Below are 26883 nucleotides of genomic sequence, written 5' to 3'. Positions count from 1 at the left end.
TGAAAGAAAGATTGCAAGAAAAATTGAAAAAAGAAAGAAAGATTGAAAGATTCAATGAAAGAAAGATTGAAAGATTAATAGAAAGAATGAAAGAAAGATTGAAATATTGAAAGATTGAAAGAAAGACTAAAAGAAAGAAAGAACGATTGAAAGAAAGATTGAAAGAAAGATTGAAAGAAAGAATGAAACAAAGATTGAAATAAAGAAAGAAAGAAAGATTGAAAGAAAGATTGAAAGAAAGATTGAAAGAAAGATTGAAAGACTGAAAGAAAGATTGAAAGTTTGAAAGAAAGAATGAAAGAATTAAAGAAAGATTGAGAGAAATATTGAAAGAAAGAATGAAAGAAAGATTGAAAGATTAAACAATTGAAAGAAAGATTGCAAGAAAGATTGAAAAAAGAACGATTGAAAGAAATAATGAAAGAAAGATTGAACGATTGGAAGAAATATTGAAAGATAGAAAAATTGAAAGTAAGAAAGATTGAAAGAAATAATGAAAGAAAGATTGAAAGATTGAAAGAAAGAATGAAAGAAAGATTGAAAGATTGAAATATTGAAATTTTGAAAGAAAGAATGAAAGAAAGATTGAAAGATTGAAAGAAAGATTGAAAAAAAGATTGAAAGACTGAAAGAAAGAATGAAAGAAAGATTGAAAGATTAAACAATTGAAAGAAAGTTTGCAAGACAGATTGAAAAAAGAAAGATTGAAAGAAAGAATGAAAGAAAGATTGAAAGATAGATGGAAAGAAAGATTGAAAGAAAGAAAGATTGAAAGAATAACAAAAGAAAGATTGAAAGATTGGAAGAAATATTGAAAGATAGAAAAAATGAAAGAAAGAAAGATTGAAAGAAAAAATTAAAGAAAGATTGAAAGATTGAAAGAAAGAATGAAAGAACGATTGAAAGATTGAAATATTGAAAGAAAGAATGAAAGAAAGAAAGATATAAAGAATGAAAGATTTAAAGAAAGTTTGAAAGACTAAAAGTAAGAATGAAAAAAAAGAATGAAAGAAAGATTGAAAAAAAGAAAGATTAAAAGAAAGAAAGATTTATAGTAAGAATGAAAGAACGATTGAAAAAAGAATGAAAGATTGAAAGAAAGATTGAAAGAAAGATTGAAAGAAAGAAAAATTGAAAGAAATATTGAAAGAAAGATTGAAAGATTGAAAGAAAGAATGAAAGAAAGATTGAAAGATAGATGGAAAGAAAGATTGAAAGAAAGAAAGATTGAAAGAATAACAAAAGAAAGATTGAAAGATTGGAAGAAATATTGAAAGATAGAAAAATTGAAAGAAAGAAAGATTGAAAGAAAGAATGAAAGAAAGATTGAAAGATTGAAAGAAAGAATGAAAGAAAGATTGAAAGATTGAAATATTGAAAGAAAGAATGAAAGAAAGAAAGATATAAAGAATGAAAGATTTAAAGAAAGTTTGAAAGACTAAAAGTAAGAATGAAAAAAAAGAATGAAAGAACGATTGAAAAAAGAATAAAATATTGAAAGAAAGATTGAAAGAAAGATTGAAAGAAAGAAAGATTGAAAGAAATATTGAAAGAAAGATTGAAAGATTGAAAGAAAGTATGAAAGAAAGATTGAAAAAAAGATTGAAAAAAAGAAAGATTGAAAGAAAGATTGAAAAAAAAGAAAGATTTAAAGATAGAATAAAAGAAAGATTGAAAGAAAGATTGAAAAAAGAAAGAAAGATTGAAAGATTGAAAGAAATATTGAAAGACAGAAAGATTGAAAGAAACAATGAAAGAAAGATTGAAAGATTTAAAGAAAGAATGAAAGAAAGATCGAAAAATTGAAAGATTGAAAGAAAGACTAAAAGAAAGATTGAAAGATTGAATGATTGAAAGAAAGATTGAAAGAAAGATTGAAAGCTTGAAAGAAAGATTGAAAGAAAGATTTTAAGAAAGGTTGAAAGACTGAAAGAAAGAATGAAAGATTGAAAGAAAGAATGAAAGAACGATTGAAAGAAAGAATGAAAGAATGAAAGAAAGATTGAAAGAAAGATTGAAAGATTGAAAGAAAGAATGAAAGAAAGATTGAAAAAAGATAGAAAAATAGAAAAATTGAAAGATTGAAAGATTGAAAGAAAGATTGAAAGAAAGATTTAAAGAAAGATTGAAAGACTGAAAGAAAGAATGAATAAAAGATTTAAAGAAAGATTGAAAGATTGAAAGATTGAAAGAAAGATTGAAAGAAAGAAAGATTTATAGAAGGAATGAAAGAAAGATTGAAAAAAGAACGAAAGAAAGATTTGAAGTAAGAATGAAATATTGAAAGAAAGATTTTAGGAAAGGTTGAAAGACTGAAAGAAAGAATGAAAGAAAGAATGAAAGAAAGATTGAAAGATTGAAAGATTGAAAGAAAGAATGAAAGATTGAAAGAAAGATTGAAAGATTGAAAGAAAGATTGAAAGATTGAAAGAAATATTGAAAGAAAGAGAATTTGAAAGTAAGAAAGATTGAAAGAAAGATTGAAAGTAATAAAGATTGAAAGAAAGAATAAAAGAAAAATTGAAAGATTGAAAGATTGAAAGATTGAAAGATTGAAAGAAAGATTGAAAGAAAGATTTAAAGAAAAAATTGAAAGACTGAAAGTAAGAATGAAAGAAAGATTGAAAGTTTGAAAGAAAGAATGAAAGAATTAAAAAAAGATTGAAAGAAATATTGAAAGAAAGAATGAAAGAAAGATTGAAAGATTAAACAATTGAAAGAAAGATTGCAAGAAAGATTGAAAAACGAAAGATTGAAAGAAAGAATGAACGAAAGATTGAAAGAAAGATGGAAAGAAAGATTGAAAGAAAGAAAGATTGAAAGAAATAACAAAAGAAAGATTGAAAGAAATCATGAAAGAAAGATTGAACGATTGGAAGAAATATTGAAAGATAGAAAAATTGAAAGTAAGAAAGATTGAAAGAAAGAATGAAAGAAAGATTGAAAGATTGAAAGAAAGAATGAAAGAAAGATTGAAAGATTGAAATATTGAAAGAAAGAATGAAAGACAGATTGAAAGATTGAAAGAAAGATTGAAAGAAAGATTGAAAGATTGAAATATTTAAAGAAAGATTGAAAGAAAGAATGAAAGAAAGATTGAAAAAAAGATTGAAAAAAGAAAAATTGAAAGATTGAAAGATTGAAAGAAAGATTGAAAGAAAGATTTAAAGAAAGATGGAAAGAAAGATTGAAAGAAAGAAAGATTGAAAGAAATAATGAAAGAAAGATTGAACGATTGGAAGAAATTTTGAAAGATAGAAAAATTGAAAGTAAGAAAGATTTAAAGAAAGAATGAAAGAAAGATTGAAAGATTGAAAGAAAGAATGAAAGAAAGATTGAAAGATTGAAATATTGAAAGAAAGAATGAAAAAAAGATTGAAAGACTGAAAGAAAGAATGAAAGAAAGATTGAAAGATTAAACAATTGAAAGAGGTTTGCAAGAAAGTTTGAAAAAAGAAAGATTGAAAGAAAGAATGAAAGAAAGATTGAAAGATAGATGGATAGAAAGATTGAAAGAAAGAAAGATTGAAAGAATAACAAAAGAAAGATTGAAAGATTGGAAGAAATATTGAAAGATAGAAAAATTGAAAGTAAGAAAGATTGAAAGAAAAAATTAAAGAAAGATTCAAAGATTGAAAGAAAGAATGAAAGAAAGGTTGAAAGATTGAAATATTGAAAGAAAGAATGAAAGAAAGATTGAAAGATTGAAAGAAAGATTGAAAGAAAGTTTGAAAGATTGAAAGATTGAAATAAAGAATGAAAGTTTGAAAGAAAGATTGAAAGAAAGATTTTAAGAAAGAAAGATTGAAAGTAAGAAAGATTGAAAGAAATATTGAAAGAAAGATTGAAAGATTGAAAGAAAGATTGAAAGAAAGAATGAAAGAAAGATTGAAAGAAAGATTGAAAGAAAGATTGAAAGAAAGATTGAAAGACTGAAGGAAAGAATGAAAGAAAGATTGAAAGAAAGATTGAAAGAAAGAAAGATTGAAAGAAAGATTGAAAGATTGAATGATTGAAAGAAAGACTGAAAGATAGATTGAAAGATTGAAGATTGAAAGATTCAAAGAAAGATTGAAAGAAAGATTGAACGACTGAAAGATTGAAAGAAAGATTGAAAGTTTGAAACAAATTTTGAAAGACTGAAAGAAAGAATGAAAGAAAGATTGAAAGAAATATTGAAAAAAGAAAGATTGAAAGAAAATTTGAAAGAAAGATTGAAAGAAGGAATGAAAGAAAGATTGAATGAAATATTGAAAGACAGAAAGATTGAAAGAAACAATGAAAGAAAGATTGAAAGATTAAAAGAAAGAATAAAAGAAAGATTGAAAAATTGAAAGATTGAAAGAAAGATTGAAAAAAAGATTGAAAGACTGGAAGAAAGAATGAAATAAAGATTGAAAGATTCAACAATTGAAAGAATGATTGCAAGAAAGATTGAAAAAAGAAAGATTGAAAGAAAATTTGAAAGAAAGATTGAAGAAGGAATGAAAGAAAGATTGAATGAAAAATTGAAAAACAGAAAGATTGAAAGAAAGAATGAAAGAAAGATTGAAAGATTGAAAGAAAGATTGAAAGATTAAAAGAAAGAATGAAAGAAAGATTGAAAAATTGAAAGATTGAAAGAAAGATTGAAAAAAAGATTGAAAGACTGGAAGAAAGAATGAAAGAAAGATTGAAAGATTCAACAATTGAAAGAAAGATTGCAAGAAAGATTTAAAAAAGAAAGATTGAAAGAAAGAATGAAAGAATGAAAGAAAGATTGAAAGATTGAAAGAAAGAAAGATTGAAAGATTGAATGGTTGAAAGAAAGACTGAAAGAAAGATTGACAGACTGAAAGACTGAAAGAGAGAATGAAAGAAAGATTGAAAGATTCAAAAATTGAAAGAAAGATTGCAAGAAAGATTGAAAAAAGAAAGATTGAAAGAAAGAATGAAAGAAATATTGAAAGAAAGAAAGATTGAAAGAAATAACAAAAGAAAGATTGAAAGAAAGAATGAAAGAAAGATTGAAAGATAGATGGAAAGAAAGATTGAAAGAAATAAAGATAGAAAAATTGAAAGTAAGAAAGAATGAAAGAAAGATTGAAAGATTGAAATATTGAAAGAAAGAATGAAAGAAAGATTGAAAGATGAAAGAAAGATTGAAAGAAAGATTGAAAGATTGAAAGATTGAAAGATTGAAATAAAGATTGAAAGTTTGAAAGAAAGATTGAAAGAAAGATTTAAAGAAAGAAAGATTGAAAGTAAGAAAGATTGAAAGAAATATTGAAAGAAAGATTGAAAAAAAGAAAGATTGAAAGAAAGATTGAAAGAAAGATTGAAAGAAAGATTGAAAGAAAGAAATATTGAAGGAAAGATTGAAAGATTGAATGATTGAAAGAAAGACTGAAAGAAAGATTGACGGACAAAAAGATTGAAAGAAAGAATGAAAGAAAGATTGAAAGAAAGAATGAAAGAAAGATTGAAAGATTAAACAATTGAAAGAAAGATTGCAAGAAAGATTGAAAAAAGAAAGATTGAAAGAAAGAATAAAAGAAAGATTGAAAGAAAGATGGAAAGAAAGAAAGATTGAAAGAAATAACAAAAGAAAGATTGAAAGAAAGAATGAAAGAAAGATTGAACGATTGGAAACAATATTGAAAGAAAGAAAGATTGAAAGTAAGATAGATTGAAAGAAAGAATGAAAGAAAGATTGAAAGATTGAAAGAAAGAATGAAAGAAAGATTGAAAGATTGAAAGAAAGATTGAAAGATTGAAAGATTGAAATAAAGATTGAAAGTTTGAAAGAAAGATTGAAAGAAAGATTTAAAGAAAGATTGAAAGACTGAAAGAAAGAATGAAAGGCAGATTGAAAGAAAGATTGAAAGTAAGAAGGATTGAAAGAAAGAATGAAAGAAAGATTGAAAGATTGCAAGAAAGAATGAAAGAAAGATTGAAAGATTGAAATATTGAAAGAAAGAATGAAAGAAAGATTGAAAGATTGAAAGAAAGAATGAAAGAAAGATTAAATGAAAGATTGAAAGATTGAAAGATTGAAAAAAAGATTGAAAGTTTGAAAGAAAGATTGAAAGAAAGACTGAAAGAAAGATTGAAAGATTGAAAGAAAGATTGAAAGAAAGATTGAAAGATTGAAATATTGAAAGAAAGAATGAAAGAAAGATTGAAAGATTGAAAGAAAGATTGAAAGAAAGATTGAAAGAATGAAAGATTGAAATAATGATTGAAAGTTTGAAAGAAAGATTGAAAGAAAGATTTAAACAAAGAAAGATTAAAAGTAAGAAAGATTGAAATAATGATTGAAAGTTTGAAAGAAAGATTGAAAGAAAGATTTAAACAATGAAAGATTGAAAGTAAGAAAGATTGAAAGAAATATTGAACGAAAGATTGAAAGAAAGGATGAAAGAAAGATTGAAAGAAAGATTGAAAAAAGAAAGATTGAAAGAAAGATTGAATGACTGAAGGATAGAATGAAAGAAAGATTGAAAGAAAGATTGAAAGAATGAAATATTGAAGGAAAGATTGAAAGATTGAATGATTGAAAGAAAGACTGAAAGAAAGATTGAAAAAAGAAAGATTGAAAGAAAGAATAAAAGAAAGATTGAAAGAAAGATGGAAAGAAAGAAAGATTGAAAGAAATAACAAAAGAAAGATTGAAAGAAAGAATGAAAGAAAGATTGAAAGAAAGAATAAAAGAAATATTGAAAGATTAAACAATTGAAAGAAAGATTGCAAGAAAGATTGAAAAAAGAAAGATTGAAAGAAAGAATAAAAGAAAGATTGAAAGAAAGATGGAAAGAAAGAAAGATTGAAAGAAATAACAAAAGAAAGATTGAAAGAAAGAATGAAAGAAAGATTGAACGATTGGAAGAAATATTGAAAGAAAGAAAGATTGAAAGTAAGATAGATTGAAAGTAAGAATGAAAGAAAGATTGAAAGATTTAAAGAAAGAATGAAAGAAAGATTGAAAGATTGAAATATTGAAAGAAAGAATGAAAGAAAGATTGAAAGATTGAAAGAAAGATTGAAAGATTGAAAGATTGAAATAAAGATTGAAAGTTTAAAAGAATGATTGAAAGAGAGATTTAAAGAAAGATTTAAAGAAAGATTGAACGACTGAAAGAAAGAATGAAAGGCAGATTGAAAGAAAGATTGAAATTAAGAAAGATTGAAAGAAAGAATGAAAGAAAGATTGAAAGATTGCAAGAAAGAATGAAAGAAATATTGAAAGATTGAAATATTGAAAGAAAGAATGAAAGAAAGATTGAAAGTAAGAAAGAAAGATTGAAAGAAAGATTGAAAGAAAGATTGAAAGATTGAAATAAAGATTGAAAGTTTGAAAGAAAGATTGAAAGAAAGATTTAAAGAAAGAAAGAAAGATTGAAAGAAAGATTGAAAGAAAGATTGAAAGAAAGATTGAAAGAAAGAATGAAACAAAGATTGAAATAAAGAATGAAAGAAAGATTGAAAGAAAGATTGAAAGAAAGAAAGATTGAAAGATTGAATGATTGAAAGAAAGACTGAAAGAAAGAATGACGGACAGAAAGATTGAAAGAAAGAATGAAAGAAAGATTGAAAAAAAGATTCAAAGACTGAAAGAAAGAATGAAAGAAACATTGAAAGATTAAACAATTGAAAGAAAGATTGCAAGAAAGATGGAAAGAATGAAAGATTGAAATAATGATTGAAAGTTTGAAAGAATGATTGAAAGAAAGATTTAAACAAAGAAAGATTACATTTACATTTACATTTAGTCATTTAGCAGACGCTTTTATCCAAAGCGACTTACAAGGGAGAATAACATTCAGCTACATTGCGACAGAGATTAGTGTAACAACAACATTGGTGTAACAATAAATACTGCAAGGTGGTGCTCAGTAATTGTAGATTAGGACAGGAGGTACTCACTGAAGAGCTGGGTCTTCAGGTGCTTCTTAAAGACAGAGAGGGAGGTCCCCGCTCTGGTCATTTTTGGCAGCTCGTTCCACCAACGTGGAACTACAAATGAGAATAGCCTGGATTGCCGTGGCTGTATGGCCGGCAGAGCCAGGCGACACTCATTAGACGAGGGCAGCATCCGGGGGGCAACATGTGCTCTTACAAGAGCATTTAAGTAGGCGGGAGCATTCCCAACAATCACTCTGTAGGCCAGCATAAGAGACTTGAACTTGATGCGGGCGGCTACAGGTAACCAGTGGAGCTCGATGAGCAGCGGAGTGACATGTGCCCTCTTTGGCTGGTGCGAAGCGGCAGGACCGGGAGACGGCGGCAACATGGTCCGAGAATGTCAGTTGGTCATCAATAATGACACCAAGATTCCTTGCAGCCTTGGTAGGAACAAGAGATAGAGAGTCGATTTTAATATCAATGTTGTGATAAATACCTTGTTTGGCCGGGAAGACCAGCAGTTCCGTTTTCGCCAGATTTAGTTGAAGATGATAATCCTTCATCCATGTGGATATGTCAGCGAGACAATCCGAGATCCGCGTCGAGACAGTAGGGTCGTCGGGCGGGAAGGACAGATAGAGTTGAGTATCATCCGCATAGCAGTGATATGAAAAGCCTTGTGAGCGGATGATCGGGCCCAGTGAGGTGGTGTATATGGCAAAGAGGAGGGGTCCTAGCACCGAGCCTTGGGGCACCCCTGTGGTGAGGTTGTGAGGCACAGACAGCTGGCCTCGCCATGTCACACTGAACGAGCGCCCAGCAAGGTAAGATTCGAACCAGGAAAGTGCACTGCCCGTTATGCCCATGCTTGAGAGTATGGACAGGAGTATGCAATGATTGACAGTGTCAAAAGCAGCTGATAAGTCTAGCAGAATGAGGACCGAGGATTTGGCAGCAGCTCTAGCAGTTTTTAAGGCCTCTGTCACAGACAACAGGGCTGTTTAAGTGGAGTGACCACTTTTGAAGCCAGATTGAAGTGTATCAAGAAGGTTGTTCCTTGACAGGTACTCTGTAACCTGTCTAGAGACCGCCCTCTCTAAGGTTTTGGAAAGGAATGGGAGGAGAGAGACCGGCCGATAGTTTCCTACTTGATTGGGATCGAGTGAGGGTTTTTTGAGCAGTGGTGCGACCCGAGCCGCTTTGAAAGCGGAAGGGAAAGTGCCGGAAGTTAGGGAAGAATTTATCACATGTGTGATTGCCGGGGTGATAGTCGGTGATATGGCTTGAAGGAGGTTGGATGGGATCGGATCTAGCGGACAGGTAGTAGGACGGCTACATGTTAGTAGTTTAGATACCTCACTTTCAGCGAGGGGGGCGAAACCAGGGAACGATGAGCCTAGGGCTGGAGAAGACAGGTTGTGAGTAAGTTGTTTAGTGAATTGGCTGCTGATGGCTGCCACTTTGTTAGTAAAAAAGGAGGCAAGGCAGTCAGCAGTGAGGTTAGTAGCTGGGGGAGGTGGTGGAGGGTAAAGCAGAGACTTGAAGGTGGTGAATAACGTACGTGTGTCTGTGGCACCGTTGATCCTATCGTTGAAGAAGGCCTTCTTGGCAGCAGTGATGCCGGAAGAGAAGGAGGACAGCAGTGTCTGGTAGCTAGCAAGATCCTCAGTTGTTTTGGATTTGTGCCATTTCCTCTCGGCTGCTCTGAGGTCAGTGCGCGTTGTCCGGAGGGTGTCAGTCAGCCAAGGGTGCGACTGGGTTGAACGAGCAGGTCTGGTGGATAGTGGACACAGGATATCCAGACATGAGCTCAAGGTGGAGCAGAGGGAGTCAGTGGCATCATTAACCTGCAGAGAGGAGAAAGTGCCATGGGGTGGAAGAGAAGAGGAGAGCACAGAGGAGAAGTGGGTGGGAGACAAGTTGCGGAGATTGCTGCGGATAGTAACCATGGGTGGGGAGGTGGGGGGTTGTTTTGGTAGCTGGACATTGAAGTGGATGAAGAAGTGGTCAGAGAGATGAAGAGGAGTGACCCATAGGTTGTCGGTGGTACAGCTCCGAGCAAGAATGAGATAAAGCTCTTTGCCAGCCTTGTGAGTCGGTGGAGTCGGGATCTGTCTTAGGTCGAACGAGCGAACCAAAGACAGGAAGTCAGCCGAGCTCGCACTGTCCAAGTGAATGTTCATGTCTCCGAGGACGAGCATGGGACACTCGTGCTCAGGGATTGATGACAGCAGGGTGTCAAGCTCATGTAGGAAGTCACCTAGTTGTCCTGGTGGACGGTAGATGACGACCACATAGGCTTTCACCGGAGCAGTCACCAAGACGGCGTGATATTCAAAGGAGGCAAAGTTGTTTAAAGGCAGCAGTGGATTAAATTTCCATGTGTTGGAAATTAGCAGGCCAGTCCCACCACCACGGCCAGATGGTCTGGATGTGTGGGAGAATGAGTAGTTAGTGGAGAGTGCAGCCGGGGTTGCGCTATCTTCCGGTTTAATCCATGTCTCAGTGAGAGCAAGGAGCTCTAAGGAGAGTTGGTTGGCATGACCAGAAATGAAGTCTGCCTTGTTAACTGCAGATCGACAATTCCACAAGCCAACAGAGAAGGAGGTCTTTGCAGAAGATGTTTGCTGCAGGGACCTGAGGTTACCCGGATTGCATTGGCGTATGGTATAACGACGCTTTCTGGGTGACCTTGAAGTTGTAGGGATGCGGTAGTAGCACACTTTGTATGGAGTGAGAGAAAGAAGGCAGGTTTGCCTTGTTCGGTGTCCTTGCTTCGGTTGACGTGCAGAGGTAGACCTGCGTCTTTACACAGAGCGTCTTCACACGAGAGCGACTACAAATGGGCCAACGCTTGAAGGGCAGGACCATAAATAGGTGATAGAATACAGCTGCTCGTGTGATTAGGGTTGCACCTGGCTAAGAGCACGCCCACATAAGAGAGGACTTACCTGAATAGGGGGTGTGTCTGGAACACAAGCTTGTTGGCAGATCAGCAAATAGCAGTGAAATGTACAGAGTCAATCCAGTAGTCCAAATTGCAATACTACAATACGAGCAGTGATACACTACACAGCAACCTCAGCACTAGAGCTCGACTCAGAGTTAGCTCGACTCAGATTGAAAGTAAGAAAGATTGAAAGAAATATTGAACGAAAGATTGAAAGAAAGGATGAAAGAAAGATTGAAAGAAAGATTTAAACAAAGAAAGATTGAAAATAAGAAAGATTGAAAGAAATATTGAACGAAAGATTGAAAGAAAGGATGAAAGAAAGATTGAAAGAAAGATTGAAAAAAAGAAAGATTGAAAGAAAGATTGAACGACTGAAGAAAAGAATGAAAGAAAGATTGAAAGAAAGATTGAAAGAAAGAAATATTGAAGGAAAGATTGAAAGATTGAATGATTGAAAGAAAGACTGAAAGAAAGATTGACCGACAGAAAGATTGAAAGAAAGATTGAAAGAAAGAATGAAAGAAAGATTGAAAGATTAAACAATTGAAAGAAAGATTGCAAGAAAGATTGAAAAAAGAAAGATTGAAAGAAAGAATAAAAGAAAGATTGAAAGAAATATGGAAAGAAAGAAAGATTGAAAGAAATAACAAAAGAAAGATTGAAAGAAAGAATGAAAGAAAGATTGAAAGACTGAAAGAAAGAATGAAAGGCAGATTGAAAGAAAGATTGAAAGTAAGAAAAATTGAAAGAAAGAATGAAAGAAAGATTGAAAGATTGCAAGAAAGAATGAAAGAAATATTGAAAGATTGAAATATTGAAAGAAAGAATGAAAGAAAGATTGAAAGATTGAAAGAAAGATTGAAAGATTGAAAGAAAGATTGAAAGTTTGAAAGAAAGATTGAAAGAAAGATTTAAAGAAAGAAAGAAAGATTGAAAGAAAGATTGAAAGAAAGATTGAAAGAAAGAAAGATTGAAAGATTGAATAATTGAAAGAAAGACTGAAAGAAAGAATGACGGACAGAAAGATTGAAAGAAAGATTTAAACAAAGAAAGATTTAAACAAAGAAAGATTGAAAGTAAGAAAGATTGAAAGAAATATTGAACGAAAGATTGAAAGAAAGGATGAAAGAAAGATTGAAAGAAAGATTGAAAAAAAGAAAGATTGAAAGAAAGATTGAACGACTGAAGAAAAGAATGAAAGAAAGATTGAAAGAAAGATTGAAGGAAAGAAATATTGAAGGAAAGATTGAAAGATTGAATGATTGAAAGAAAGACTGAAAGAAAGATTGACCGACAGAAAGATTGAAAGAAAGAATGAAAGAAAGATTGAAAGAAAGAATGAAAGAAAGATTGAAAGATTAAACAATTGAAAGAAAGATTGCAAGAAAGATTGAAAAAAGAAAGATTGAAAGAAAGAATAAAAGAAAGATTGAAAGAAAGATGGAAAGAAAGAAAGATTGAAAGAAATAACAAAAGAAAGATTGAAAGAAAGAATGAAAGAAAGATTGAAAGACTGAAAGAAAGAATGAAAGGCAGATTGAAAGAAAGAAAGAAAGAAAGATTGAAAGAAAGATTGAAAGAAAGAAAGATTGAAAGATTGAATAATTGAAAGAAAGACTGAAAGAAAGAATGACGGACAGAAAGATTGAAAGAAAGAATGAAAGAAAGATTGAAAAAAGATTGAAAGACTGAAAGAAAGAATGAAAGAAACATTGAAAGATTAAACAATTGAAAGAAAGATTGCAAGAAAGATGGAAAGAATGAAAGATTGAAATAATGATTAAAAGTTTGAAAGAAAGTTTGAAAGAAAGATTTAAACAAAGAAAGATTGAAAGTAAGAAAGATTGAAAGAAATATTGAACGAAAGATTGAAAGAAAGGATGAAAGAAAGATTGAAAGAAAGATTGAAAAAAAGAAAGATTGAAAGAATGATTGAACGACTGAAGGAAAGAATGAAAGAAAGATTGAAAGAAAGATTGAAAGAAATAAATATTGAAGGAAAGATTGAAAGATTGAATGACTGAAAGAAAGACTGAAAGAAAGATTGACAGACAGAAAGATTGAAAGAAAGAATGAAAGAAAGATTGAAAGAAAGAATGAAAGAAAGATTGAAAGTTTGAAAGAAAGATTGAAAGAAAGATTTAAAGAAAGATTGAAAGACTGAAAGAAAGAATGAAAGGCAGATTGAAAGAAAGATTGAAAGTAAGAAAGATTGAAAGAAAGAATGAAAGAAAGATTGAAAGATTGCAAGAAAGAATGAAAGAAATATTGAAAGATTGAAATATTGAAAGAAAGAATGAAAGAAAGATTGAAAGATTGAAAGAAAGATTGAAAGAAAGATTGAAAGATTGATATAAAGATTGAAAGTTTGAAAGAAAGATTGAAAGAAAGATTTAAAGAAAGAAAGAAAGATTGAAAGAAAGATTGACAGACAGAAAGATTGAAAGAAAGAATGAAAGAAAGATTGAAAGAAAGAATAAAAGAAAGATTGAAAGTTTGAAAGAAAGATTGAAAGAAAGATTTAAAGAAAGATTGAAAGACTGAAAGAAAGAATGAAAGGCAGATTGAAAGAAAGATTGAAAGTAAGAAAGATTGAAAGAAGGAATGAGAGAAAGATTGAAAGATTGCAAGAAAGAATGAAAGAATTATTGAAAGATTGAAATATTGAAAGAAAGAATGAAAGAAAGATTGAAAGATTGAATGAAAAATTGAAAGAAAGAATGAAAGAACGATTGAAAGAAAGAATGAAAGAATGAAAGAAAGATTGAAAGATTGAAAGAAATATTGAAAGAAAGAGAGAATGAAAGATTGAAAGATTGAAAGAAAGATTGAAAGTAATAAAGATTGAAAGAAAGAATGAAAGAAAAATTGAAAGATTGAAAGATTGAAAGAAAGATTGAAAGAAAGATTTAAAGAAAGATTGAAAGACTGAAAGAAAGAATGAATAAAAGAATTAAAGAAAGATTGAAAGATTTATAGATTGAAAGAAAGAATGAAAGAAAGATTGAAAGATCTAAAGAACGATTGAAAGAAAGATTGAAAGATTGAAAGATTGAAATAAAGATTGAAAGTTTGAAAGAAAGGTTGAAAGAAAGATTTAAAGAAAGAAAGATTGAAAGAAATATTGAAAGAAAGATTGAAAGAAATAACAAAAGAAAGATTGAAAGAAAGAATGAAAGAAAGATTGAACGATTGGAAGAAATATTGAAAGAAAGATAGATTGAAAGTAAGATAGATTGAAAGAAAGAATGAAAGAAAGAATGAAAGATTTAAAGAAAGAATGAAAGAAAGATTGAAAGATTAAAATATTGAAAGAAAGAATGAAAGAAAGATTGAAAGATTGAAAGAAAGATTGAAAGAAAGATATAAAGAAAGATTGAAAGACTGAAAGAAAGAAAGATTGAAATAAAGAATGAAAGAAATATTGAAAGAAAGATTGAAAGAAAGAAAGATTGAATGATTGAATGATTGAAAGAAAGACTGAAAGAAAGAATGACGGACAGAAAGATTGAAAGAAAGAATGAAAGAAAGATTGAGAAAAAGATTGAAAGACTGAAAGAAAGAATGAAAGAATCATTGAAAGATTAAACAATTGAAAGAAAGATTGCAAGAAAAATGGAAAGAATGAAAGATTGAAATAATGATTGAAAGTTTGAAAGAAAGATTGAAAGAAAGATTTAAAGAAAGAAAGATTGAAAGAAATATTGAAAGAAAGATTGAAAGAAATAACAAAAGAAAGATTGAAAGAAAGAATGAAAGAAAGATTGAACGATTGGAAGAAATATTGAAAGAAAGATAGATTGAAAGTAAGATAGATTGAAAGAAAGAATGAAAGAAAGATTGAAAGATTTAAAGAAAGAATGAAAGAAAGATTGAAGGATTGAAATATTGAAAGAAAGAATGAAAGAAAGATTGAAAGATTGAAAGAAAGATTTAAAGAAAGATTGAAAGACTGAAAGAAACAAAGATTGAATTAAAGAATGAAAGAAAGATTGAAAGAAAGATTGAAAGACTGAAAGAAACAAAGATTGAATTAAAGAATGAAAGAAAGATTGAAAGAAAGATTGAAAGAAAGATTGAAAGAAAGATTGAAAAAAAGATTGAAAGACTGAAAGAAAGAATGAAAGAAACATTGAAAGATTAAACAATTGAAAGAAAGATTGCAAGAAAAATGGAAAGAATGAAAGATTGAAATAATGATTGAAAGTTTGAAAGAAAGTTTGAAAGAGAGATTTAAACAAAGAAAGATTGAAAGTAAGAAAGATAGAAAGAATGAATGAAAGAAATATTGAAAGATTGAAAGAAAGAATGACAGAAAGATTGAAAGATTGAAATATTGAAAGAAAGATTGAATGTTTGAAAAAAGATTGAAAGTATTAAAGATCGAAAGAAATATTTAAAGAAAGATTGAAAGATTGAAAGAAAGAATGAAAGATTAAACAATTGAAAGAAAGATTGGAAGAAAGATTGAAAAAAGAAATATTGAAAGAAAGAATGAAAGAAAGATTGAAAGAAAGTTGGAAAGAAAGATTGAAAGAAAGAAAGATTGAAAGAAATAATGAAAGAAAGATTGAACGATTGGAAGAAATATTGAAAGATAGAAAAATTGAAAGTAAGAAAGAATGAAAGCAAGATTGAAAGATCGAAAGAAAGAATGAAAGAAAGATTGAAAGATAGATTGAAAAAAAGATTGAAAGACTGAAAGAAAGAATGAAAGAAAGATTGAAAGATAGATGAAAGAAAGATTTATAGAAAGAAAGATTGAAAGAAATAACAAAAGAAAGATTGAAAGATTGGAAGAAATATTGAAAGATAGAAAAATTGAAAGTAAGAAAGATTGAAAGAAAGAATGAAAGAAAGATTGAAAGATTGAAAGAAAGATTGAAAGAAAGATTGAAAGATTGAAAGATTGAAAGAAAGATTGAATGTTTGAAAGAAAGATTGAAAGAAAGATTTAAAGAAAGAAAGATTGAAAGAAATATTGAAAGAAAGATTGAAAGATTGAAAGAAAGATTGAAAGATTGAAAGATTGAAATAATGATTGAAAGTTTGAAAGAAAGATTTAAAGAAAGAAAGATTGAAAGTAAGAAAGATTGAAAGAAATATTGAAAGAAAGATTGAAAGATTGAAAGAAAGATTGAAAGAAAGATTGAAAGAAAGATTGAAAGAAAGATTGAAAGAAAGATTGAAAAAAGAAAGATTGAAAGAAAGATTGAAAGACTGAAGGAAAAAATGAAAGAAAGATTGAAAGAAAGATTGAAAGAAAGATTGAAAGACTGAAAGAAAGAATGAAAGAAAGAAAGATTGAAAGAAAGATTGAAAGATTGAAAGATTGAAAGAAAGAATGAAAAATTGAAAGAAAGAATGAAAGAACAATTGAAAGAAAGAATGAAAGAATGAAAGAAAGATTGAAAGATTGAAAGAAATATTGAAAGAAAGAGAGAATGAAAGTAAGAAAGATTGAAAGAAAGATTGAAAGTAATAAAGATTGAAAGAAAGAATGAAAGAAAAATTGAAAGATTGATAGATTGAAAGAAAGATTGAAAGAAAGATATAAAGAAAGATTGAAAGACTGAAAGAAAGAATGAATAAAAGAATTAAAGAAAGATTGAAAGATTGAAAGATTGAAAGAAAGATTGAAAGAAAGAAAGATTTATAGAAAGAATGAAAGAAAGATTGAAAAAAGAAAGAAAGATTGAAAGAAATATTGAAAGATTGAAAGAAAGAATGAAAGAAAGATTGAAAAAAGATTGAAAAAAATAAAAATTGAAAGAAAGATTGAAAGAAATATTGAAAGACTGAAGGAAAGAATGAAAGAAAGATGGAAAGAAAGATTGAATGAAAGAAAGATTGAAAGTAAGAAAGAGTGAAAGAAATATTGAAAGAAAGATTGAAAGATTGAAAGAAAGAATGAAAGAAAGATTGAAAGATTGAAAGATTGAAAGATTGAAAGAAAGAAAGGAAAGAAAGAGTGAAAGATTGAAAGATTGAAAGAAAGATTGAAAGTTTGAAAGAAATATTGAAAGACTGAAAGAAAGATTGCAAGAAAGATTGAAAAAAGAAAGAAAGATTGAAAGATTCAATGAAAGAAAGATTGAAAGATTAAAAGAAAGAATGAAAGAAAGATTGAAAAATTGAAAGATTGAAAGAAAGACTAAAAGAAAGAAAGAACGATTGAAAGAAAGATTGAAAGAAAGATTGAAAGAAAGAAAGATTGAAAGAAATAATGAAAGAAAGATTGAACGATTGGAAGAAATATTGAAAGATAGAAAAATTGAAAGTAAGAAAGAATGAAAGCAAGATTGAAAGATTGAAAGAAAGAATGAAAGAAAGATTGAAAGATAGATTGAAAAAAAGATTGAAAGACTGAAAGAAAGAATGAAAGATAGATGAAAGAAAGATTTATAGAAAGAAAGATTGAAAGAAATAACAAAAGAAATATTGAAAGATTGGAAGAAATATTGAAAGATAGAAAAATTGAAAGTAAGAAAGATTGAAAGAAAGAATGAAAGAAAGATTGAAAGATTGAAAGAAAGATTGAAAGAAAGATTGAAAGATTGAAAGATTGAAAGAAAGATTGAATGTTTGAAAGAAAGATTGAAAGAAAGATTTAAAGAAAGAAAGATTGAAAGAAATATTGAAAGAAAGATTGAAAGATTGAAAGAAAGATTGAAAGATTGAAAGATTGAAATAATGATTGAAAGTTTGAAAGAAAGATTTAAAGAAAGAAAGATTGAAAGTAAGAAAGATTGAAAGAAATATTGAAAGAAAGATTGAAAGATTGAAAGAAAGATTGAAAGAAAGATTGAAAGAAAGATTGAAAGAAAGATTGAAAAAAGAAAGATTGAAAGAAAGATTGAAAGACTGAAGGAAAGAATGAAAGAAAGATTGAAAGAAAGATTGAAAGAAAGATTGAAAGACTGAAAGAAAGAATGAAAGAAAGAAAGATTGAAAGAAAGATTGAAAGATTGAAAGATTGAAAGAAAGAATGAAAAATTGAAAGAAAGAATGAAAGAACGATTGAAAGAAAGAATGAAAGAATGAAAGAAAGATTGAAAGATTGAAAGAAATATTGAAAGAAAGAGAGAATGAAAGTAAGAAAGATTGAAAGAAAGATTGAAAGTAATAAAGATTGAAAGAATGAATGAAAGAAAAATTGAAAGATTGATAGATTGAAAGAAAGATTGAAAGAAAGATATAAAGAAAGATTGAAAGACTGAAAGAAAGAATGAATAAAAGAATTAAAGAAAGATTGAAAGATTGAAAGATTGAAAGAAAGATTGAAAGAAAGAAAGATTTATAGAAAGATTGAAAGATTGAAAGATTGAAAGAAAGAATGAAAAATTGAAAGAAAGAATGAAAGAACGATTGAAAGAAAGAATGAAAGAATGAAAGAAAGATTGAAAGATTGAAAGAAATATTGAAAGAAAGAGAGAATGAAAGTAAGAAAGATTGAAAGAAAGATTGAAAGTAATAAAGATTGAAAGAAAGAATGAAAGAAAAATTGAAAGATTGATAGATTGAAAGAAAGATTGAAAGAAAGATATAAAGAAAGATTGAAAGACTGAAAGAAAGAATGAATAAAAGAATTAAAGAAAGATTGAAAGATTGAAAGATTGAAAGAAAGATTGAAAGAAAGAAAGATTTATAGAAAGAATGAAAGAAAGATTGAAAAAAGAAAGAAAGATTGAAAGAAATATTGAAAGATTGAAAGAAAGAATGAAAGAAAGATTGAAAAAAGATTGAAAAAAATAAAAATTGAAAGAAAGATTGAAAGAAATATTGAAAGACTGAAGGAAAGAATGAAAGAAAGATGGAAAGAAAGATTGAATGAAAGAAAGATTGAAAGTAAGAAAGAGTGAAAGAAATATTGAAAGAAAGATTGAAAGATTGAAAGAAAGAATGAAAGAAAGATTGAAAGATTGAAAGATTGAAAGATTGAAAGAAAGAAAGGAAAGAAAGAGTGAAAGATTGAAAGATTGAAAGAAAGATTGAAAGTTTGAAAGAAATATTGAAAGACTGAAAGAAAGATTGCAAGAAAGATTGAATGAAATATTGAAAGACAGAAAGATTGAAAGATTCAATGAAAGAAAGATTGAAAGATTAAAAGAAAGAATGAAAGAAAGATTGAAAAATTGAAAGATTGAAAGAAAGACTAAAAGAAAGAAAGAACGATTGAAAGAAAGATTGAAAGAAAGATTGAAAGAAAGAAAGATTGAAAGAAATAATGAAAGAAAGATTGAACGATTGGAAGAAATATTGAAAGATAGAAAAATTGAAAGTAAGAAAGAATGAAAGCAAGATTGAAAGATTGAAAGAAAGAATGAAAGAAAGATTGAAAGATAGATTGAAAAAAAGATTGAAAGACTGAAAGAAAGAATGAAAGATAGATGAAAGAAAGATTTATAGAAAGAAAGATTGAAAGAAATAACAAAAGAAAGATTGAAAGATTGGAAGAAATATTGAAAGAAAGATTGAAAGATTGAAAGATTGAAAGAAAGATTGAATGTTTGAAAGAAAGATTGAATGTTTGAAAGAAAGATTGAAAGAAAGATTTAAAGAAAGAAAGATTGAAAGAAATATTGAAAGAAAGATTGAAAGATTGAAAGAAAGATTGAAAGATTGAAAGATTGAAATAATGATTGAAAGTTTGAAAGAAAGATTTAAAGAAAGAAAGATTGAAAGTAAGAAAGATTGAAAGAAATATTGAAAGAAAGATTGAAAGATTGAAAGAAAGATTGAAAGAAAGATTGAAAGAAAGATTGAAAGAAAGATTGAAAAAAGAAAGATTGAAAGAAAGATTGAAAGACTGAAGGAAAGAATGAAAGAAAGATTGAAAGAAAGATTGAAAGAAAGATTGAAAGACTGAAAGAAAGAATGAAAGAAAGAAAGATTGAAAGAAAGATTGAAAGATTGAAAGATTGAAAGAAAGAATGAAAAATTGAAAGAAAGAATGAAAGAACGATTGAAAGAAAGAATGAAAGAATGAAAGAAAGATTGAAAGATTGAAAGAAATATTGAAAGAAAGAGAGAATGAAAGTAAGAAAGATTGAAAGAAAGATTGAAAGTAATAAAGATTGAAAGAAAGAATGAAAGAAAAATTGAAAGATTGATAGATTGAAAGAAAGATTGAAAGAAAGATATAAAGAAAGATTGAAAGACTGAAAGAAAGAATGAATAAAAGAATTAAAGAAAGATTGAAAGATTGAAAGATTGAAAGAAAGATTGAAAGAAAGAAAGATTTATAGAAAGAATGAAAGAAAGATTGAAAAAAGAAAGAAAGATTGAAAGAAATATTGAAAGATTGAAAGAAAGAATGAAAGAAAGATTGAAAAAAGATTGAAAAAAATAAAAATTGAAAGAAAGATTGAAAGAAATATTGAAAGACTGAAGGAAAGAATGAAAGAAAGATGGAAAGAAAGATTGAATGAAAGAAAGATTGAAAGTAAGAAAGAGTGAAAGAAATATTGAAAGAAAGATTGAAAGATTGAAAGAAAGAATGAAAGAAAGATTGAAAGATTGAAAGATTGAAAGATTGAAAGAAAGAAAGGAAAGAAAGAGTGAAAGATTGAAAGATTGAAAGAAAGATTGAAAGTTTGAAAGAAATATTGAAGACTGAAAGAAAGATTGCAAGAAAGATTGAAAAAAGAAAGAAAGATTGAAAGATTCAATGAAAGAAAGATTGAAAGATTAAAAGAAAGAATGAAAGAAAGATTGAAAAATTGAAAGATTGAAAGAAAGACTAAAAGAAAGAAAGAACGATTGAAAGAAAGATTGAAAGAAAGATTGAAAGAAAGAAAGATTGTAAGAAAGAATGAAACAAAGATTGAAATAAAGAAAGAAAGAAAGATTGAAAGAAAGATTGAAAGAAAGATTGAAAGACTGAAAGAAAGAATGAAAGAAAGATTGAAAGTTTGAAAGAAAGAATGAAAGAATTAAAGAAAGATTGAAAGAAATATTGAAAGAAAGAATGAAAGAAAGATTGAAAGATTAAACAATTGAAAGAAAGATTGCAAGAAAGATTGAAAAAAGAAAGATTGAAAGAAATAATGAAAGAAAGATTGAACGATTGGAAGAAATATTGAAAGATAGAAAAATTGAAAGTAAGAAAGATTGAAAGAAATAATGAAAGAAAGATTAAAAGATTGAAAGAAAGAATGAAAGAAAGATTGAAAGATTGAAATATTGAAAGATAGAATGAAAGAAAGATTGAAAGATTGAAAGAAAGATTGAAAGAAAGATTGAAAGATTGAAAGATTGAAAGAAAGATTGAATGTTTGAAAGAAAGATTGAAAGAAAGATTGAAAGAAAGAAAGATTGAAAGAAAGAATGAAAGAAAGATTGAAAGATAGATGGAAAGAAAGATTGAAAGAAAGAAAGATTGAAAGAATAACAAAAGAAAGATTGAAAGATTGGAAGAAATATTGAAAGATAGAAAAATTGAAAGAAAGAAAGATTGAAAAAAAGAATTAAAGAAAGATTGAAAGATTGAAAGAAAGAATGAAAGAAAGATTGAAAGATTGAAAGTTTGAAATAAAGATTGAAAGTTTGAAAGAAAGACTGAAAGAAAGATTTAAAGAAAGAAAGATTGAAAGAAATATTGAAAGAAAGATTGAAAGATTGAAAGAAAGATTGAAAGAAAGAATGAAAGAAAGATTGAACGATTGAAATATTGAAATAAAGAATGAAAGTTTGAAAGAAAGATTGAAAGAAAGTTTTAAAGAAAGAAAGATTGAAAGTAAAAAAGATTGAAAGAAATATTGAAAGAAAGATTGAAAGCTTGAAAAAAAGAATAAAAGAAAGATTGAAAGAATGAAAGAAAGATTGAAATAAATAATGAAAGAAAGATTGAAAGAAGGAATGAAAGAATGAAAGAAAGATTGAAAGATTGAAAGAAATATTGCAAGAAAGAACGATTGAAAGATTGAAAGAAAGAATGAAAGATTGAAAGAAAGATTGAAAGATTGAAAGAAAGATTGAAAAAATGAAAGATTGAAAGAAAGAATAAAAGAAAGATTGAAAGAACGATTGAAAGATTGAAAGAAAGAATGAAAGAAAGATTAAAGGAAGGAATGAAAGAATGAAAGAAAGATTGAAAGATTGAAAGAAATATTGAAAGGAAGAAAGATTGATAGATTAAAAAAAAGAATAAAAGAAAGATTGAAAGATTGAAAAAAAGATTGAACGAAATAATGAAAGAAAGATTGAAAGAAATAATGAAAGAAGGAATGAAAGAATGAAAGAAAGATTGAAAGAAATATTGAAAGTAAGAAAGATTGAAAAAAAGAATGAATAAAAGATTGAAAGAAAGATTGAAAAAAAGAAAGATTTAAAGAAATATTGAAAGAAAAATTTAAACAAAGATTGAAAGACTGAAAGAAAGATTGAAAGAAAGAATGAAAGAATGAAAGAATGAAAGAAAGATTGAAAGAAAGATTGAAAGTCATATAAATTGAAAGAAAGAATGAAAGAAAGATTGAAAGATTAAATGATTGAAAGAAAGATTGAAAGAAATAATGAAAGAAAGATTGAAAGAAATAATGGAAGAAGGAATGAAAGAATGAAAGAAAGATTGAAAGAAATACTGAAAGTAAGAAAGATTGAAAAAAAGAATGAAAGAAAGATTGAAAGAAAGATGGAAAAAAAGAAAGATTGAAAGAAATATTGAAAGAAAAATTTAAAGAAAGATTGAAAGATTGAAAGATTGAAAGAAAGATTGAAAAAAAGAATAAAAGAAAGATTGAAAGATTGAAAGAAAGATTGAAATAAATAATGAGACTGAAAGAAAGAATGAAAGAAACATTGAAAGATTAAACAATTGAAAGAAAGATTGCAAGAAAAATGGAAAGAATGAAAGATTGAAATAATGATCGAAAGTTTGAAAGAAAGATTGAAAGAAAGATTTAAAGAAAGAAAGATTGAAAGAAATATTGAAAGAAAGATTGAAAGAAATAAAAAAAGAAAGATTGAAAGAAAGAATGAAAGAAAGATTGAACGATTGGAAGAAATATTTAAAGAAAGATAGATTGAAAGTAAGATAGATTGAAAGAAAGAATGAAAGAAAGATTGAAAGATTTAAAGAAAGAATGAAAGAAAGATTGAAATATTGAAAGAAAGAATGAAAGATAGATTGAAAGATTGAAAGAAAGATTGAAAGAAAGATTTAAAGAAAGATTGAAAGACTGAAAGAAACAAAGATTGAATTAAAGAATGAAAGAAAGATTGAAAGAAAGATTGAAAGAAAGAAAGATTGAATGATTGAATGATTGAAAGAAAGACTGACAGAAAGAATGACGGACAGAAAGATTGAAAGAAAGAATGAAAGAAAGATTGAAAAAAAGATTGAAAGACTGAAAGAAAGAATGAAAGAAACATTGAAAGATTAAACTATTGAAAGAAAGATTGCAAGAAAAATGGAAAGAATGAAAGATTGAAATAATGATTGAAAGTTTGAAAGAAAGTTTGAAAGAGAGATTTAAACAAAGAAAGATTGAAAGTAAGAAAGATAGAAAGAATGAATGAAAGAAATATTGAAAGATTGAAAGAAACAATGACAGAAAGATTGAAAGATTGAAATATTGAAAGAAAGATTGAATGTTTGAAAAAAGATTGAAAGTATTAAAGATCGAAAGAAATATTTAAAGAAAGATTGAAAGATTGAAAGAAAGAATGAAAGATTAAACAATTGAAAGAAAGATTGAAAGAAAGATTGAAAAAAGAAATATTGAAAGAAAGAATGAAAGAAAGATTGAAAGAAAGTTGGAAAGAAAGATTGAAAGAAAGAAAGATTGAAAGAAATAATGAAAGAAAGATTGAACGATTGGAAGAAATATTGAAAGATAGAAAAATTGAAAGTAAGAAAGATTGAAAGAAAGAATGAAAGAAAGATTGAAAGATTGAAAGAAAGATTGAAAGAAAGATTGAAAGAAAGATTGAAAGAAAGATTGAATGTTTGAAAGAAAGATTGAAAGAAAGATTTAAAGAAAGAAAGATTGAAAGAAATATTAAAAGAAATATTGAAAGATTGAAAGAAAGATTGAAAGATTGAAAGATTGAAATAATGATTGAAAGTTTGAAAGAAAGATTTAAAGAAAGAAAGATTGAAAGTAAGAAAGATTGAAAGAAATATTGAAAGAAGGATTGAAAGATTGAAAGAAAGATTGAAAGAAAGATTGAAAGAAAGATTGAAAGAAAGATTGAAAAAAAGATTGAAAGATTGAAAGTTTGAAATAAAGATTGAAAGTTTGAAAGAAAGACTGAAAGAAAGATTTAAAGAAAGAAAGATTGAAAGAAATATTGAAAGAAAGATTGAAAGATTGAAAGAAAGATTGAAAGAAAGAATGAAAGAAAGATTGAACGATTGAAATATTGAAATAAAGAATGAAAGTTTGAAAGAAAGATTGAAAGAAAGTTTTAAAGAAAGAAAGATTGAAAGTAAAAAAGATTGAAAGAAATATTGAAAGAAAGATTGAAAGATTGAAAAAAAGAATAAAAGAAAGATCGAAAGAATGAAAGAAAGATTGAAATAAATAATGAAAGAAAGATTGAAAGAAGGAATGAAAGAATGAAAGAAAGATTGAAAGATTGAAAGAAATATTGAAAGAAAGAACGATTGAAAGATTGAAAGAAAGAATGAAAGATTGAAAGAAAGATTGAAAGAAAGATTGAAAGAAATAACAAAAGAAAGATTGAAAGAAAGAATGAAAGAAAGATTGAACGATTGGAAGAAATATTGAAAGAAAGATAGATTGAAAGTAAGATAGATTGAAAGAAAGAATGAAAGAAAGATTGAAAGATTTAAAGAAAGAATGAAAGAAAGATTGAAATATTGAAAGAAAGAATGAAAGATAGATTGAAAGATTGAAAGAAAGATTGAAAGAAAGATTTAAAGAAAGATTGAAAGACTGAAAGAAACAAAGATTGAATTAAAGAATGAAAGAAAGATTGAAAGAAAGATTGAAAGAAAGAAAGATTGAATGATTGAATGATTGAAAGAAAGACTGACAGAAAGAATGACGGACAGAAAGATTGAAAGAAAGAATGAAAGAAAGATTGAAAAAAAGATTGAAAGACTGAAAGAAAGAATGAAAGAAACATTGAAAGATTAAACTATTGAAAGAAAGATTGCAAGAAAAATGGAAAGAATGAAAGATTGAAATAATGATTGAAAGTTTGAAAGAAAGTTTGAAAGAGAGATTTAAACAAAGAAAGATTGAAAGTAAGAAAGATAGAAAGAATGAATGAAAGAAATATTGAAAGATTGAAAGAAACAATGACAGAAAGATTGAAAGATTGAAATATTGAAAGAAAGATTGAATGTTTGAAAAAAGATTGAAAGTATTAAAGATCGAAAGAAATATTTAAAGAAAGATTGAAAGATTGAAAGAAAGAATGAAAGATTAAACAATTGAAAGAAAGATTGGAAGAAAGATTGAAAAAAGAAATATTGAAAGAAAGAATGAAAGAAAGATTGAAAGAAAGTTGGAAAGAAAGATTGAAAGAAAGAAAGATTGAAAGAAATAATGAAAGAAAGATTGAACGATTGGAAGAAATATTGAAAGATAGAAAAATTGAAAGTAAGAAAGATTGAAAGAAAGAATGAAAGAAAGATTGAAAAATTGAAAGAAAGATTGAAAGAAAGATTGAAAGAAAGATTGAAAGAAAGATTGAATGTTTGAAAGAAAGATTGAAAGAAAGATTTAAAGAAAGAAAGATTGAAAGAAATATTAAAAGAAATATTGAAAGATTGAAAGAAAGATTGAAAGATTGAAAGATTGAAATAATGATTGAAAGTTTGAAAGAAAGATTTAAAGAAAGAAAGATTGAAAGTAAGAAAGATTGAAAGAAATATTGAAAGAAGGATTGAAAGATTGAAAGAAAGATTGAAAGAAAGATTGAAAGAAAGATTGAAAGAAAGATTGAAAAAAAGATTGAAAGATTGAAAGTTTGAAATAAAGATTGAAAGTTTGAAAGAAAGACTGAAAGAAAGATTTAAAGAAAGAAAGATTGAAAGAAATATTGAAAGAAAGATTGAAAGATTGAAAGAAAGATTGAAAGAAAGAATGAAAGAAAGATTGAACGATTGAAATATTGAAATAAAGAATGAAAGTTTGAAAGAAAGATTGAAAGAAAGTTTTAAAGAAAGAAAGATTGAAAGTAAAAAAGATTGAAAGAAATATTGAAAGAAAGATTGAAAGATTGAAAAAAAGAATAAAAGAAAGATCGAAAGAATGAAAGAAAGATTGAAATAAATAATGAAAGAAAGATTGAAAGAAGGAATGAAAGAATGAAAGAAAGATTGAAAGATTGAAAGAAATATTGAAAGAAAGAACGATTGAAAGATTGAAAGAAAGAATGAAAGATTGAAAGAAAGATTCAAAGATTGAAAGAAAGATTGAAAAAATGAAAGATTGAAAGAAAGAATAAAAGAAAGATTGAAAGAACGATTGAAAGATTGAAAGAAAGAATGAAAGAAAGATTAAAGGAAGGAATGAAAGAATGAAAGAAAGATTGAAAGATTGAAAGAAATATTGAAAGGAAGAAAGATTGAAAGTAAGAAAGATTGAAAGATTAAAAAAAAGAATAAAAGAAAGATTGAAAGATTGAAAAAAAGATTGAACGAAATAATGAAAGAAAGATTGAAAGAAATAATGAAAGAAGGAATGAAAGAATGAAAGAAAGATTGAAAGAAATATTGAAAGTAAGAAAGATTGAAAAAAAGAATGAATAAAAGATTGAAAGAAAGATTGAAAAAAAGAAAGATTTAAAGAAATATTGAAAGAAAAATTTAAACAAAAATTGAAAGACTGAAAGAAAGATTGAAAGAAAGAATGAAAGAATGAAAGAATGAAAGAAAGATTGAAAGAAAGATTGAAAGTCATATAAATTGAAAGAAAGAATGAAAGAAAGATTGAAAGATTAAATGATTGAAAGAAAGATTGAAAGAAATAATGAAAGAAAGATTGAAAGAAATAATGGAAGAAGGAATGAAAGAATGAAAGAAAGATTGAAAGAAATACTGAAAGTAAGAAAGATTGAAAAAAAGA

The sequence above is a fragment of the Zeus faber genome (assembly GCF_960531495.2).
Source record: "Zeus faber genome assembly, chromosome: 10".
Classification (NCBI taxonomy): domain Eukaryota; kingdom Metazoa; phylum Chordata; class Actinopteri; order Zeiformes; family Zeidae; genus Zeus; species Zeus faber.
The sequence above is the reverse complement of the archived record's forward strand: the minus strand, read 5'-3'. Positions refer to the sequence as shown.